The sequence below is a fragment of the Meleagris gallopavo genome, chromosome 5, assembly GCF_000146605.3.
Source record: "Meleagris gallopavo isolate NT-WF06-2002-E0010 breed Aviagen turkey brand Nicholas breeding stock chromosome 5, Turkey_5.1, whole genome shotgun sequence".
Taxonomy (NCBI): Eukaryota; Metazoa; Chordata; class Aves; order Galliformes; family Phasianidae; genus Meleagris; species Meleagris gallopavo.
The window spans coordinates 19,623,450-19,638,415 of NC_015015.2; the positions used below are offsets into that span (position 1 = coordinate 19,623,450).

The 14,966-nt window shown below is 33.9% G+C and overlaps 1 protein-coding gene across 8 annotated transcripts in view; it reads right to left on the reverse strand.

Annotated features, from left to right (window-relative positions):
• Positions 1 to 14,966, reverse strand: part of LRRC4C (leucine rich repeat containing 4C) — a 531,845-nt gene that overhangs the window by 29,094 nt on the left and 487,785 nt on the right. For 2 of the 8 annotated variants that reach the window (XM_010711268.3, XM_019615515.2), the window contains one exon: positions 5,957 to 6,064. The exons of 5 other annotated variants lie outside the window; for them this stretch is intronic. The gene's annotated coding sequence lies outside the window, so the exon portion shown is untranslated. The remainder of the gene's footprint in view (positions 1 to 5,956; positions 6,065 to 14,966) is intronic. One more of the 8 variants, XM_010711269.3, reaches the window with a different exon arrangement.

Genomic DNA, 14,966 nt, shown 5'->3' on the forward strand with positions numbered 1-14,966 from the left:
AATTGTTTTTGTAAATCTTTTTTGAGTTTAAGATCTCAGGTTAAAAATATAACTTTCTCCTACATACAAACAAATGTATTTTTGTTTATTAGAAACATCATGAAGAGTGATGTCAATCTTAATTACGAAAAGCCATTGAAGGCTTTGTTATTATTTAGATATTTATATTTTCCATTAAAGAAAGGAATATTACAAGAACATACTGTCAACAGAAAATCTAATTTAAACCCAAGAGATTATTTGCCTGTTTTTCACCATTTCTTCTTCGCATTTTAAAATTTCCTGCAATTTTATGATTACAAATAATAGCATTATGCTGGCACATGAATAAGAGAAACAGAAACCGATTGTTTTTTGTTCATTGCCTAAGCTGGAGAAAGTGGAGATCACATAAAGCACAAGCAATAGCTATAAAAATTCTGTCAGCTTTAATAATTTATTTTATTATTAGTAACACTGTATGAGCAGGCATGTTTAGTGAGTCCTGGGAAACACAAGGCAGAATCAAAAATTTAAGCCTTTCCTGTGATTAGGCTTTATTATTGCATAGAAAATAACAAAACAATAGTTAAAAATATACATGCTTCTCAATAGACTTCTGTAAACTTAACTGCTGGTAGTTTTCCTCCCGCAGGATGCCATACTCTCTTCAACAGCGCCAATCCTACTTCTTTTATATTTAGGTCATGATAATGAGTTACCTGCCTTGGTGAGTCATTGTGCTGCTATTGACAATTCTTATGATTTTATAATGAAATATTATTTCTAAGTGTCAAACTATATAACCTTACTCTAGTCAGTCATGATGCTATCTGTACTTTGAAAATGTCTACTGGCCATGTTTCTGTTACCTTTTTTTTTTTTGCTGTAGAAGCAGCTACGTGTGTAAATATCCCCTTGTTATTTTTAATCATATTTAAAATACCAACAAGCCTCACTGAGCGATGATGTCTGACTCCTACATTTGATCTTATGCTTAGTGGGCTGAATCCTAAGACTGGTCAGGAATTTTACAAGACTTTTTTTTTTTTAAACAGAATCCTTGGCAAAAAGGCAAATTTGTTAAGGCTTTCAATGTAGTTGGAAGCTCAGAAAGTGTGTCAGCATCATTCTGAGGCTGAATCTAAGACCATCCTTCTATCTGCTGCAAACTAAGACGCCTGATGGCCCTGGAGCATGCAACTTTGAAGCTCTATAGGCTTGGCTTAAACTGAATCTCCAAGAGGTTTTTGTTGCCTATCTTTGCACAAAGGCTTACGTAAGAAGGAGTGATGTTGGTTTACTCAACAGCTCAAGAACCTTAATATTTCAAATTTTACCCTCACTTATTTGAAATTATCTTCAACTCCCTAGGTCATGTGAAATAAGTAAACTTCATTCTTCCATTAATATCTATTGCTCCTATTTTTCTTTTCTTTTTTTTTTCTTCCAGTAATGAGTTTCAGTACAGTTAGTTTTAATGATAAATGATGACGTGTGAGAAGAATGGGACAGTCTGCAGGAAGTTGAAGATAATGCAGAAAAATATATTTTGTGAAGTGAGGAAAAGCTGCGCAGAGGCAGATTGTGAAGTTATAAGCCTATGAATGTTATTTGAGTGCAATCAAAAATACATTAATATTAGGAATCTCTAGAGAAAACATAGAAAACAAAAACATTGTCAGTCCCTTTTAAAATGCTTAGCATTCCTACTTCTTGAATACTACGCCACATTTTAAAAGGATACAAAACACAGGAATGTTTACAGTGAATAGCTAAGATGAAAGACTGGGAAAAAGATTCTGCATGGGACATGGTCAAGTCTGCTAGGATTCTGAAAAATAAGCAGAGGAACAAAATAATCAAAGTCTATAAAATAAAAATGTTATACAGAAAAAAAATCAGGAATTGACCAGCTTTTGCTGTTTCTCCCTATAAAAGCTTTCGGATGTTTAAAGAGAATGTATCAGAATGCTAGAAGAAACATGATTTCAGAAAACATGTAGTTTTTTTGGGGAAAGCAATCCAGTAAGAGTTGATAAAAATAAATCCACTTTTCATTCATATATTCATCTAGGCTCAAAATACTCAAAGACTGGACAAATAGCTAGCTAGGGGAAGAAGCCCAGGTAGTTGATCTGCTCTAGATCTTTGGTGTGTAGAATGAGAATACTGATAAAACAGATACTTGAGTAAACTTGCACCAAATACTGTACAGATACAAGCTATTAGAATGAAAAATACCAAGAACAGCTCAACAATAAAATCCCAAAGTAGTCCTAATTTTTATTCAATATACTGTTATGCTTGTATACTTTTCCTATATTCCTTCCTACATATCCACTCTGTGCTACTACAGGAAAAGGATACAGAATACAGATCTTAAGAAATAATACCAGAAGCAAGAGACCAGAAATATTAGCAATATAATACATTTTAGGTGGTGAAAGGACTCCTAGTGAACCGAAAAAGGAGACAGCATGTTGATATCAGAAGAAAATGGAAAGAGCTAATACATAACCAACACTGAGATTTATAGAGGTGTACCTTTTTGATTTTGAATTTCTGCATCAATTTTCAACTTAAATCCGAAGTGTTGACAAAATGCAAATGGAGGGCATATCCCACAAGAAGTGAATGATGTTCAAGACAGAACTCCCAAATATTTAACATGCTGATGATGGAGTCACAAGAACATAATTAACCCTTTCCTAATTGGATTGGTGTCTGCATACTGAGTGGGATCAAAGAATCACAGAAAAGCTTGGGTTGAAGGGAACTGGGAAGTTTTAATGTTACTGGTACCAGCTTGTTAAATAAGGTATTTCCTTTATTATTATTATTTTTTTAATATATGTATATATTTACATACATACACCCCTCAAAATCTCTCCTTTAATTCAAGCAGTATAGAAAGATTTGTTGAATCAATGGAGATGTTTTCTTATAAAGGAATAAAATAATAGACAAGTGGTTTTGGAGCTTGGAAAAAAAAAAAGCAAACAAACATCTGGTGGAACACTGCCAGACAATGCACTATTCATTATTGTAATGCAAACAAAATATCTGAATAATATTAGTATTCCACCCTACCCAATCCTAGAATTGATGGAAATAATTTATTTTCCTATTCCTAAACAGTTTATACCCTATACATTGCTACCCAGTAAAATAAGAAAAATAGATAACAGTGGATTTCTTTCTCCACACAACGTTTCAAAGTTAACCTCCATGACTAGAGAATTCAAAGAACAGAAGTTTTTGAGAGTGCTATACAGATGTATATTTGAACAAACTTAACATACTTGCGCATGGTGAACACACAAATTCTTCCTATTCCTACTCTTTCTGGATTTTCTGCCTCTTAAATGACACTGAACAGCTGTCAGAAATGTTTTTGTTGATTGTTGTTTAAGTATTTTCTTGGACAAAGTTAAATGCTCACAGGGAAATTATCTCAGTGTTTGAATTCTTGATTTTATGATTGTAGCTGTTAAATTTTAAGAGACATGTTAATTAATACTTCTTTTGCTTTAAATACTATTTCTTTGCTTTTATCCACCGAATTCAGTATAGAGGAATATTATCCAAACTGTCAACAGTTTCAGAGGAGAATACAAATGTGGAACAAAATCTAAAAGTAGATAGATCAGCCATTTCCTCAAAATTGCTTACCTTTTCTTGTTTTCTAATATTTATTTTTACCATATAGCATAACATGACCTTCTCAAAAAAACAAGATGAACCTTAACACAGCTTTGTTACTAGTTCCATTAATTTGACAAAATGGGGGCTAAGATCCCATTTGAAATGGTATATAGCTTGATGTATCTCATGCTCTTATAGGGTAGGAGTGAGTTTACTGTGAATAGCAATTTAGGACGATTTTAAATTTCAGGTCATTTTCATTTTCAATATTGCATTTGAAGCAAAACCAAAATTGCTCATTAATTCAGCTTTCCCTCTAAATAAAGCTGAATCAACATCATTAAGCAATGTCAAAGAGAAATAGACTGCTGGCCACTTGTATTTTCAGAGCACACAAAGTATTTATTTTTTACTTGCGAAAATAAAATTCTCAGAATAATTACAACTGGATTATCAACTGCATTTCTTTCTTTTTTTTTTTTTCCCCTTGCAGGAAAAAGACCACAAACATGTCCTTAAAGTTCTGTCCTGCTTTGTGAGTCAACCAGATTCCATGTAGTTATATTTCACATGCAGTTTGAAAGCATTCCCACATGTGTGCAAAGAAGCTGTGATTCTGAATTTGCCTTTAATGGCAATAAAGAGCAATATTTGATAATAATTTCCAAGTAGAAAATTCTATTCTGGAGCATGCTAGTTTCATATTTAGAAAGTGTAAAAATCACATAAGTTTAGAATCACATAAGTTTAGAAAATATATTTTAAATGTAGAAATAAATAGATTAATAGTACAGACAAACAGAATGCCAGAGATAAAATGAATACATCAGTTTCCAGTTGTCTGAAAAGGAACTTCCACTTTTCAAAATTTGATTTTTCTACTAGGCTGTTGCTTGTTCATTTCTGCTTTTATTTACTGCTATTTATGTAATACACAGAAATATGATAGCATTGCAAGGGCACCATGCAACATTTGAAGTCACTCAACATTAGTCTTATTCTGATGACATAGAAATCAATGAAGCAAGAGCAAAGCTGGTTCAATGATAAGTACCTCTCTCCTATTCAACACAGATCTAGACATAAACAGAAGAAGATAATTCACATTAAGAAGCCTCGGAGTTAAATTTCACTGAATTGTTAATCTTCTATTCTTAAGAGTTTAAAATATTTTTTAGTTCTATGTTGCAAAATAGGCTGGATATTTTTGTGCACTAAAAGCTTACTTACACAGGTTTCTCTCCTTTTCTTTCTAGAGGAGCGGTTCATTGTTGTTTGAAGCAAGAAGGTGACTTTAAGGTTCATTATCTAATTGATCAAACAACCTGCTAATTAAATGTAACTGGGTCTAATCAAAATGGAGGTAATGCAGAAACACTGAAACTGTCAGGTAGGTGCATGATACTCAAGTGATTAAAGCAACTAGAGATCAGTATGTTCTTTAATTACATTAAAGCTAAGATTTTCAAACAAGCCCAGCAGAGGGAATTAGCTATATACTTTATATTGCCCTGCATATCTAAGATCATGGTTTCAGGATGCCTGCATCTTAGCAATAAGCTGTTTTATATGACTGTTCTTACAGAGTTTGCTCAGCTCCTAGTCTTCACTCAAAGAATTCCACCCAGACTTTGCATTGAGTGGAATTATTTAAGTCTTATTCACGGTTCCATTACTAAAGCAAAATATATAGAACTAGAATATCTCATGCTCAGTTAAAAAAAACAATCTTTTTTCCATTGTTTAAAAGTAACAACCTGCAATAACATATATGCCAAACTGCTGTGCCATTCTTAATTTTTTGAACAGTAGCATTTTTTTTCATTAATACATATACCTATTCTGAAAATACAAATAAGCAGTTGATGATGCCTCATTCTTGGATGCTGGATGGAGTTATGGGCAACCTGATCTAGTGAAAGGTGGTTGTGCCCATGGGAGCGGGGGGATTGAAACTACATGATCTTTGAGGTATCTTTTAGCCCAAACAATTCTATGATTTCTACAAATTAAACCATTTGCTAATGTAATTTGCTAATGTAAATCTATGAGGCTGTAAGGTATTAAACTGGACAGAAGTGGAGGGATATTATTTAGATTCAGTCAAAAGACACTGTGATTTTAAAAAAAAAAAAGCCTGCTTTACTGCACAAGTAGGGCAGATTAAAAAAATAAACAAGGAATCAAAAGGGTAGGTAAAATAGGTGACAACAGCAATGTTAGGTCAAGCAATAATACTCATTCTACAAAGTCTGAATCAGCTTTAAGTGGACGTCAACTTTGTTCATTCCAAGATGCTTTTTCAGTGCTGACAATCTCAAGAGCTTACTAGAAAGAAGTCTGAGATGACAATCTCTTTTCCTCTTACTTCAGTTTGAGGTTTCCACATGCCTAGAAGTTTTTAGAGTTGCATTTTGCATCTTTCCCTCCAGAAATTCTGCAAGAGAAATATATTTAAATACTTGAATCCAATGTAAATACATTATTTACTTATCTCATGTATAGTAAGAAAATTTTTAAAAAGAGGCATTATGTACAAAAGGGCAAGAGCTTGCAATGATGAAGCCTACAGTTTACCAAAGAAAATTATTGCTCACAAAAATTAAAAAGGATTATTTGACTTCAGCTATCCTTTCAAAAGCATGCAGGAAATCAATGAGGCAGGAACAGATGACTTATCTTTCGCTCCCACTTTATGCCTTTGTCAGAACATCACCTTCCTTCCTATCATGAAAGGAGACATCAGATAGCCCTAAAATTCCACATTTATTAGACCTTATCAGCAATCAAATGAACGCAGGTATTTATTGCATCAAGATCTAGCACCCCATTTTTCTCTGTACATTATCAGGAGTTAAAAAAACAACAGGAGCAAAGCAGCATCCCTACACTCTTTTACTGATATGTTAGCACTGCACAAAAACTTTAACAATCATATTTTAAAACATCCCTAGAACAATAAGAAGGAAAAAATAATAGGATTTTCCATAGGGTGGAAACAACATACTGCATCTTGGAAAACAGTTATATTAGATGTTATTTTGAAAAAAAGGCATTGCCTGTCCTGTTTCTAGCCCAAGGGGAATCAGAGCAGGCAAAGGTGAGATGCTGCACAGGCTACTGGAGAGAAGAATTCAGATCTCAGAGTTCCAGATCATTATATTTCCTCCACAAGAGATGCATTATCAACTAAAGAAGGAGTAGAGACATCCAGATCAGTGAGTAATTGCTTGTCTTAATTCAACAATCTGCGTTTTACATTTCTTCACAGTACTAACAAACACAGTGCAAGATGCCCAGCCAAATGAGAATGCTGTTTTATCATCTTTTGAAAAATAAATGATCCTTGCATGATTTGCAGTTACTGTATTAATTATGAAAACATCTACTTAGGACTTTTTTAAGTCACTCGAAGAGTAAAACCATTTAAACATTGATTGAGTTTCAGCGCCTGAGTGAACTGCCCCCAAGGAATCCCAGCCACCAAATCGCTTGAAAATGCCCATGTAAATTAGCAAGTATCACAAACACTGACAGCAAATTCAATGATTTCTGTGTCGCTCTGCATTGTTATCTGCTGCTTACTTAGAGAGATGAAGTTCACTCTTCCTTAATTCCATATAGGCTAGTGACATGATACAAATGCCTTTGCTTAAGTGGCACTGACTCCATTAATACTTAACTACAAAGAATAATAAAAACAGAGTAAAAAGTCTCAGGAGTTAAACTACCACTTGCACAGCATTTCCTCATGCTATTTTTTAAATACCTATTATCTCTTCAACTATACTTTTCCATCAATAAAAATCTTTTGTACAATAATAGTTTAATGTAGTGCTGCTAGAAAAAAAGAAGTGTAGAAGACCAAGGACTCTCAGCCCCTATGGACTAACATTTTTCATTGCCACAGAAGTAACCAGGGTCAAAATTTTCAAAATCAGATGCCTATGTCTATTCTGTCAGTGGCTTACTTTACAGCTGATTTTATATCACCATTTCCATAAATCAGTGCCTTCCTTGAAAGATGTTATATTAAATAAAACTTCTCTTATTTTTTTTTTTTCCTACTGTTTGCTTCCCAAATAACAGGAAACTGAGAAAAAAAACCTCAAAAGTAGGGTTTTAAATAAAACTGAAATATCAGACGTATTCTTCCAACAAAGGTAACAGTAGCACGTGAAAATGTCAAAAACCAAAGAGTTAGATTCCTACTATAAACCTGCTCTACACTTATATAAGGAGCTGTTTTGGAAGAGCAAACTCTACAGCTAAAGTATAAAAGTTCGGTTGGAATTTATTTTTTTCACCTCATATCTTATAAAATGTTTATTATATTTTAGACCTTGCGACTTTATAATGAAATTGTTTTGATCAGGACAGAAATGTATCTCAGTAATAAAATGATTACATAAACAATTATTGAAACACTTCAAATTAAATATAAATATAGAAAAAAGGATGCATTTATATTTTTTTCCATTTTCAACCTTACAATGTTCGCAGAAGATTAGGAAGCAGTCTCTAATTGTAACAAAAGGCATAGAGTATTTTATATAACTTTTTACTGCACAGCTTTCATTACAACAGGGTTAAAGAAGTTAACTCTCAGCGGAGTAGTGAAGATTTAGTTAAAGTCTGCTAACACTGCGATTCCAATATTTGTAAAGGAGCATAAGAGATGGGCAGAGTAATTCTTACTACAATATTACAAATGTTCGCTGAAAGTCTATTAATATTTTCCCAATTTTATTTCCTAAACTCAAATAATTCTAATGTTGTTTGAAGACATATTACAAACCTCTTGCCTCTTCTATTCTTTTAGTTTCATAGCCTCACAGCATTTGGGGCTGTCTATATTTGTGAAGAGAAGTAAACGTTCTTCCTCAGTTCTGGAGCGATCTTTTCTTGCCTGACAAATAGAAACGATAGAGCAACATTTGGGCATAGAACTACAGCCCCTTTGTCTGCCCCTCCTATGGGCTAATATTTCAGCCTTAATGATGTTAGCCATCTTATATTAAATATAATGGTGCCAGACAAATTGTGAATGATGACAATAACTTGTGTAATTTTCTGAAAAGCCACTTTAGCTGTTAAATTGTCCTACATCTTAATTTTTGTGGTGTTGGTAATAGAATCATTTGAAATTATGGCAAGCTAAAAGCATAAATAAGCTATAAATAAAATAGAGTATTTTGCTGTAACCAAGGAGGATGCCATTCCTGAGTCCTGGTCTTACAAGTACTTAATGAAGTCATTTTTTACTTACATATGAGATTTATTTACATTGTGAGGCTAGACTCTTGTTAATGCACAAAACTGAAGTGGATTTTAGTATGGGAATGAAACTGATTTACTAATTATTCTTTACTTACGATATTTAAGTAATCTATGATAGTCATCAGAATAGGAATGATGACTTCAACTTCAGGAACCTGCTGAAATTCAGACTCCATCAGTTTAGAAACTCTACTTACAATTATGTCTGGATTCAACCAACTGTTCTTTGGTATTTTCTATCACAACTGAATTCTGCATTCTTAAAATGTTTTCCCTAAACTTAGCTGTGTTTGAGGCTATGACAAACATATAGCATTTGTATGGTATTTTTTTCCCCTTTAGTAAAAAGCATGAACTAAAAAAGCAAGTTGGGATTTAAATATTTCATGGTACAAAAAAAAAAAAAAAAAGTAATTTATAAGCAATCCTCCTTATGTTTGGCTCACTTAAGACTCTGACTCAGGAAATATGCCTAGCCTACAAAAAGCTTATTTTCACTCCTACTTCCAAACTGCAGACAAGGCCAAAAGAAAAATAATCTACAGTTTTCAAGAGGATTATTTAATAATTAAGAATTGAAGTGGTTCTTATGCAATTCAATATTATATATATTTTATATCATTTTGGATACATGTATACACAACAATTATAATTTCGTAGAACAGAGAAATGACCTAACATAGGTATGACACTGCATGAAGTGCCATGTGTGAAAAATAAAACAAAAAAGGAACTCCATAACCCTTACAATTTGGGGCTTAAATCCAGGAAATGAAATGAATTTTATGTTCTAACTATTACATAACTTTCCAAATGAGCACTACAAAGGAAGTTTTTTTTTCTAAGCATTAATTAATGAATTCATTAATTCATTATCAATAATCCAGTGAAAGAAGTATACGGTATTAATTTTTAAGACAAACAATCACAGACAGCTTTACTGGCACATTCAAGAGTGCATAACATCAAAAAAGGTTAAAAAAAATTAAAAAACAAACAGCCATCTTAGTTTTCCTGGAAGCTGAGAGGAGGAAATTAAACTCTCTTTGGTCAAGAATGTCTTTGGGGAAAAAAAGAGAACAAGTTTCAACCATCACACAAAACTGCAGTAAAGAATCAAAACTTGGTAAGGAGCAAAGAGTAGATCAAGTCTGGAAAAAAAAACAGGAAAGTAAATAACACATTTTATCTGTAAAGTGTGATTTGGTTATTAGACAGGAGTCTAATGTGAACCTGAAAATGGTAGAGAAATTACATGCAATACTGGGATTTTTGATAGAGGACATTTGCTAGCCATCCACCTGCTCAGTAGAGGCAGAATGAAGAAACAATAGCTGAAATTCAAAGCAGACAGATAAAAAGATGACACAGGGGGCAGTCAATGGGAGGTTTCAACAGCTGCTTGAGCAAGTGCTGGAATCCATTAAATTGAATTACAACATGTCACCAGTTCAGCAACCAGTCAGTTGCAGTTTACAGTAGTGTGGCACAGTGGAGAAGTCACGTTTCATTACAATTAGCACTGTTTCCTTTCAACACAGTTCCCTGAATATCATGCAAGAAATGATATTGATCAGATTTTTACAAATTGACAAGTTCCTTGTATGTACCACTGTCATTTTAAATACTCATTTGCACCATATATTTTTGCTGTAACAATACTTGCAGCAAATACTTTCATCTACACTGTATATATCACTAAAGCAAACAGTTAAAATTTTAAAATTCCAAAAGTCTAAATCTGGATTATCATAGATCTCTGTAAGAAACAGTATAGATGTTTATCTTGTTTTCTTGCACTTGTAGTCTTTCCCATTAGAATCCAGTTCTAGATGTTCACCCTTTGGTCACAATGCTCTCAAATGTTGTCCAAACAACTCTGGACACCATCTTCTCAGTTCCTCAAACCTACGCTTTCTGAAGATATACATGAGAACAGGATGCCATTAAGCAACCCATACCAAATTCAGTAGTTATGATAGTAGGTATATTTTTTTTCTTTTACTCATAAGAAAACAAACATTAAAAAAAAATCCTTTTCATATTATCTTTTACTATATCATCATTTTGCTTTGAGGTTGCCTCATGACCATTTCACTACATTGTGGAAGTAATGAATAAAGCAGCACTACTGATAAACTTATCAATTAAGTGCAGGTCCAAGCATTTTACGAACTGAGGGTGTAATAGGCATTATGACAAAGATAAATGAATACGATAAGCTTATCTAAAAATCATTTTCTTCTGTCTCGGCTCCAAAATGCAGCTAATTTTTCCTCTTTCGTATATATTGTGCCAAAGAGTTGAGCCTCCAGACAAAGCAACATAGAAAACAGCATTAAGATATAAGTCTGAATTTTAGATACCACTCATCACTTAAAAAGCCTTGTAAGTTGAGACAACACAAGAATATTTGGATCCTCACATTATCAGATTTCTTATTACCCACATAAGTGCAGCAAAACTTCTGTGAGCGTCCTGGTGCTCACAAATTATTTAATGGAATCATACAATGAGGTGATTGTACAAACAATTTAGGTTGGAAAAGATCCTCAAGGTTGTGAACACCAACTGCCAGCCTGACTTACCAAATCCTGTCATGAAAACATATCTGTTGGTGTCAGCCACATCCACACATCTCTTAAATATCTCCAGGGAAGGGACTCCACAACTTTCCCAGACAGCCTATTTCAGTGTTTGTTCATACCCTCCATGAAGAAATTATTTCTAATATCCAATCTAAACTCCCTCTGGTGCAACTCAACATTCTTTCCTCTCATCCTATCACATCAACTGCCCTCCAAAGATGAAATATGTGTTGAAGTAGCAAAAGCCTTACAGGAAATGATTTGATCTAGGGTTTAATCTGATTTCCCTGAGCTTTTCTCCTGAACTCTCAAAGTTTTATCTGACCGCATCATATGTGCTGTACATACAGAACTACTATGTCAAATTCATTATCTGAATAAATTATGTGACTGAACACATTGATATAAACGGTATCAGGAAGTAAAACTTTAGAGAAGAAAAATCATCCCTCATATTCTCTAGAAAGATGAAAGCAGATATTGCACGACTTAACCAGTCATGTAATGGTTCTCATCATAATTACATAATGAAAGTATCAAATTTTACCTTGCTACAAACTCAAAAAGAATCAGTGAATATACTTCATTTTATTTCCTCATTCAAAGCCCACATTCTTATACTGAGGGATGTCTTACAGCATTGGAATTAGTTTAGAATTTCTGGTGGGAATCATTTACTCTGGTAAGCAATAACAGCAAGAACATTTGAGATAGAGCCAGTTTGGGATCAGCTCCAGTGAGATGCTGAGAAAGAATTTAAGCATGCATTTTAGGTCCATATTCCTCAGTTGGTTTGACACATTGTTTCCCAAATATGTGATGTCTCACGAAACAATGCAATGTTTAATGAAACATAACAGTTATTCCCCAAGACAAAAATACTCTACCGAATGACCTGTATGTGAAGTAAATTTTTAGTAGTTGTTTACCCAATAATATCTTATAGAAATATATTCAAGTACATCCATGTAGAAACATTGACAGTAGAAGACCATGCAGTTCTTAAACACTCAGAGTAATAACTAAATACAGTAATTAATGATTAATTTAAAAGTCTAAGATTAGCAAAATTAATCACACACAGAAAGATTTTGCAAATAGATAAGAAAAATTATATAGGGAAAGGGGATGAGGTTGCATTGCCATTATCCACACTCTGTGATAGTTCATTAGGTTGGCTTTTGCCAAAGAAGTCAAATGTAAGTATGTGTGTGCAGTAGCTGAAACATAAAAAGAAGGAAGCTCCTGCTGGGAACATGGGGAGAAGAGCTCTTAGATTTCTCTACACGAGGCTAGAGAAATATTTGGGAATATGTTCCCCTGTGGATTTCAATAGCAAAGCAACCATTAAACAGCTAAAATCATGGCACAAGCAGAGGAGAAAGACAAAAGACAAAAAGCCTCAACAGCAGCTCATGTATTGTGTTAGTGACAAAAACTACAGCACTGGATCTAATGGTCATTACTGATATGTTTCTGTTTAACTGAGGTAGATTTGCAAAGTCTTAAGAGCAATCACGGGTCTTAAAGTAAGAATAATGGACATTCTTTAAAGGAAACACACAGTAATTAAAATAAAGATAGAAAAACTGTCTATCCATATATGACTATAAAGGAAACAGAAAGTCAGGAAATCATCTATTCATGCTACTATAAGTAATGCAGTTATTATTTTTTTAATTTTTAAGAGAAGAAAGTGCTGTCTTGTTTATCCAGAATTAATGAATTTATGTGAAAGGAGCAGAATCACAAATTCTGGAAAGCCAGCTTAAAAACATAATTTCTACATCTTACATTATTCTCACCAGAAATAAAAAGCCTGACAAGCCATAATACTTACAGTGGAACTGAAGTCAACTCCTCCTGTGGCAACACTGGTTTGCCACAGTTTCATGAAATGTGCATCTTCTTCAGTAAAAAAGCCTACAAAGATCAACTGGGATCAAGTAGTACGTAGAAGATGTCATCTTTGCCATGAGATTCTGGATTTTACTTCCTTTACTTCCATCTTATGTTTTCTCGTGCCTAGTTATCTAACTGCTTAATGAGCTTCATGTATAGCTTCACACTCCTGCCATAAATCTTCTAGTAAAATAAATACTGCATGTTGCATTTCTCCTAGTATTATTGGGATTCAAAAAGAGAAGACAAAAGCAGATGACACGTTTTCTTCACTGAAAGGTGGTATCTGTGACCAGCAAGGGCACTGGATAAATAATATTTTCTCTAGCTGCAAGCCATAAATCTCTTGGAGGTCATACAAAGGTTTAACAAGAAAGCTTTTAGGGAGGATCAGCTCAGGCCCTACAAGTCTGGGAAATAAGAAGGACTTTTATTACTTATTCCAATTTTTACACTTCCTAGAAAACTTAATTGCTGGAAACAGTTCAGCTCCTTCAAAGTGAGGATGTCAGTAATTATAGTTGTTTTTTGTTCTGTTATGAAGAAACTGGTTACTACTGAATGGTAGAGATCACTTAAATGAGCTGAAAGAGCCCTTAACTTACAGAAAGTTGCATAAGTGCAATCACAAAGTAAAAGGGCTGGGGTAAATGACAAGACAAATAGATCATTGTTCCACAGCCATTTCTCATTGCAGCAGTGCTTTTCTCAGGAGCTCCTGCCTCCTGTGTCCCCAGACACTGTTTCCATCCCCTGAACAATCATTTGATTGTGGTGATATAATACCACTTGCTCAACAGATCTCAAGGGAATCAAGTTATAACTCCCACATCAACAACAAGCCTCCTCGTAAAGGCAGATTAATTTTAAAACAGATCAGTAATCTGTTTCATCACACAACCTCATAAACATGGACAAGAAATAGGGACAGAATCAACTTAAAAAAAATGAGCTACGAATCACCATCTCAGGACTAGGGGACAAAGAAGAATGACAAATTGTCTAACTAGAACACAAATGTGGAAGACAGAAAGACAGTGTCAGTTAAACATGGTACCTAATGGGGGCAGAGAAGGACAGGGAAAGTCAGCAAAAACAAGGAAAAAACAGGGTTTGGTGTGAATGAAATCAGTGAGACTTTGGCAGAATTGTTTCCAAGAACATTTACCATGTTTTTCCACAAGTCCTTTATCAGAACCAAATGTGATGAGGCTATTGAAGCCTGCAGGGACAGAACTGCAAGACCAAATGAAAATGGAAGCATTGATTAAATTCACAGTGAGGAGAGTAAGAGTACATCAAAGGAGACAAAAAAAATATCTCTACAGAATTGAGGGAGGAGAAAAACAGATTAATTAATTCATCTTTTAAATTATATAAATAAAAACAAAGTAAAACCAAAATGTATTTTGAATATGTACTCATTTCTTTTGGAAAGAAACTCAAGGAGTATTAAAAAACAAACAAGTTACAGGACTTCCAGAGAAAACAGATCTATGGAAGCACCCTCCTTTCTCAGATGCATAGCTGAACTCAACTCAACATTCTGATTCCCCCTCACTGCACAAA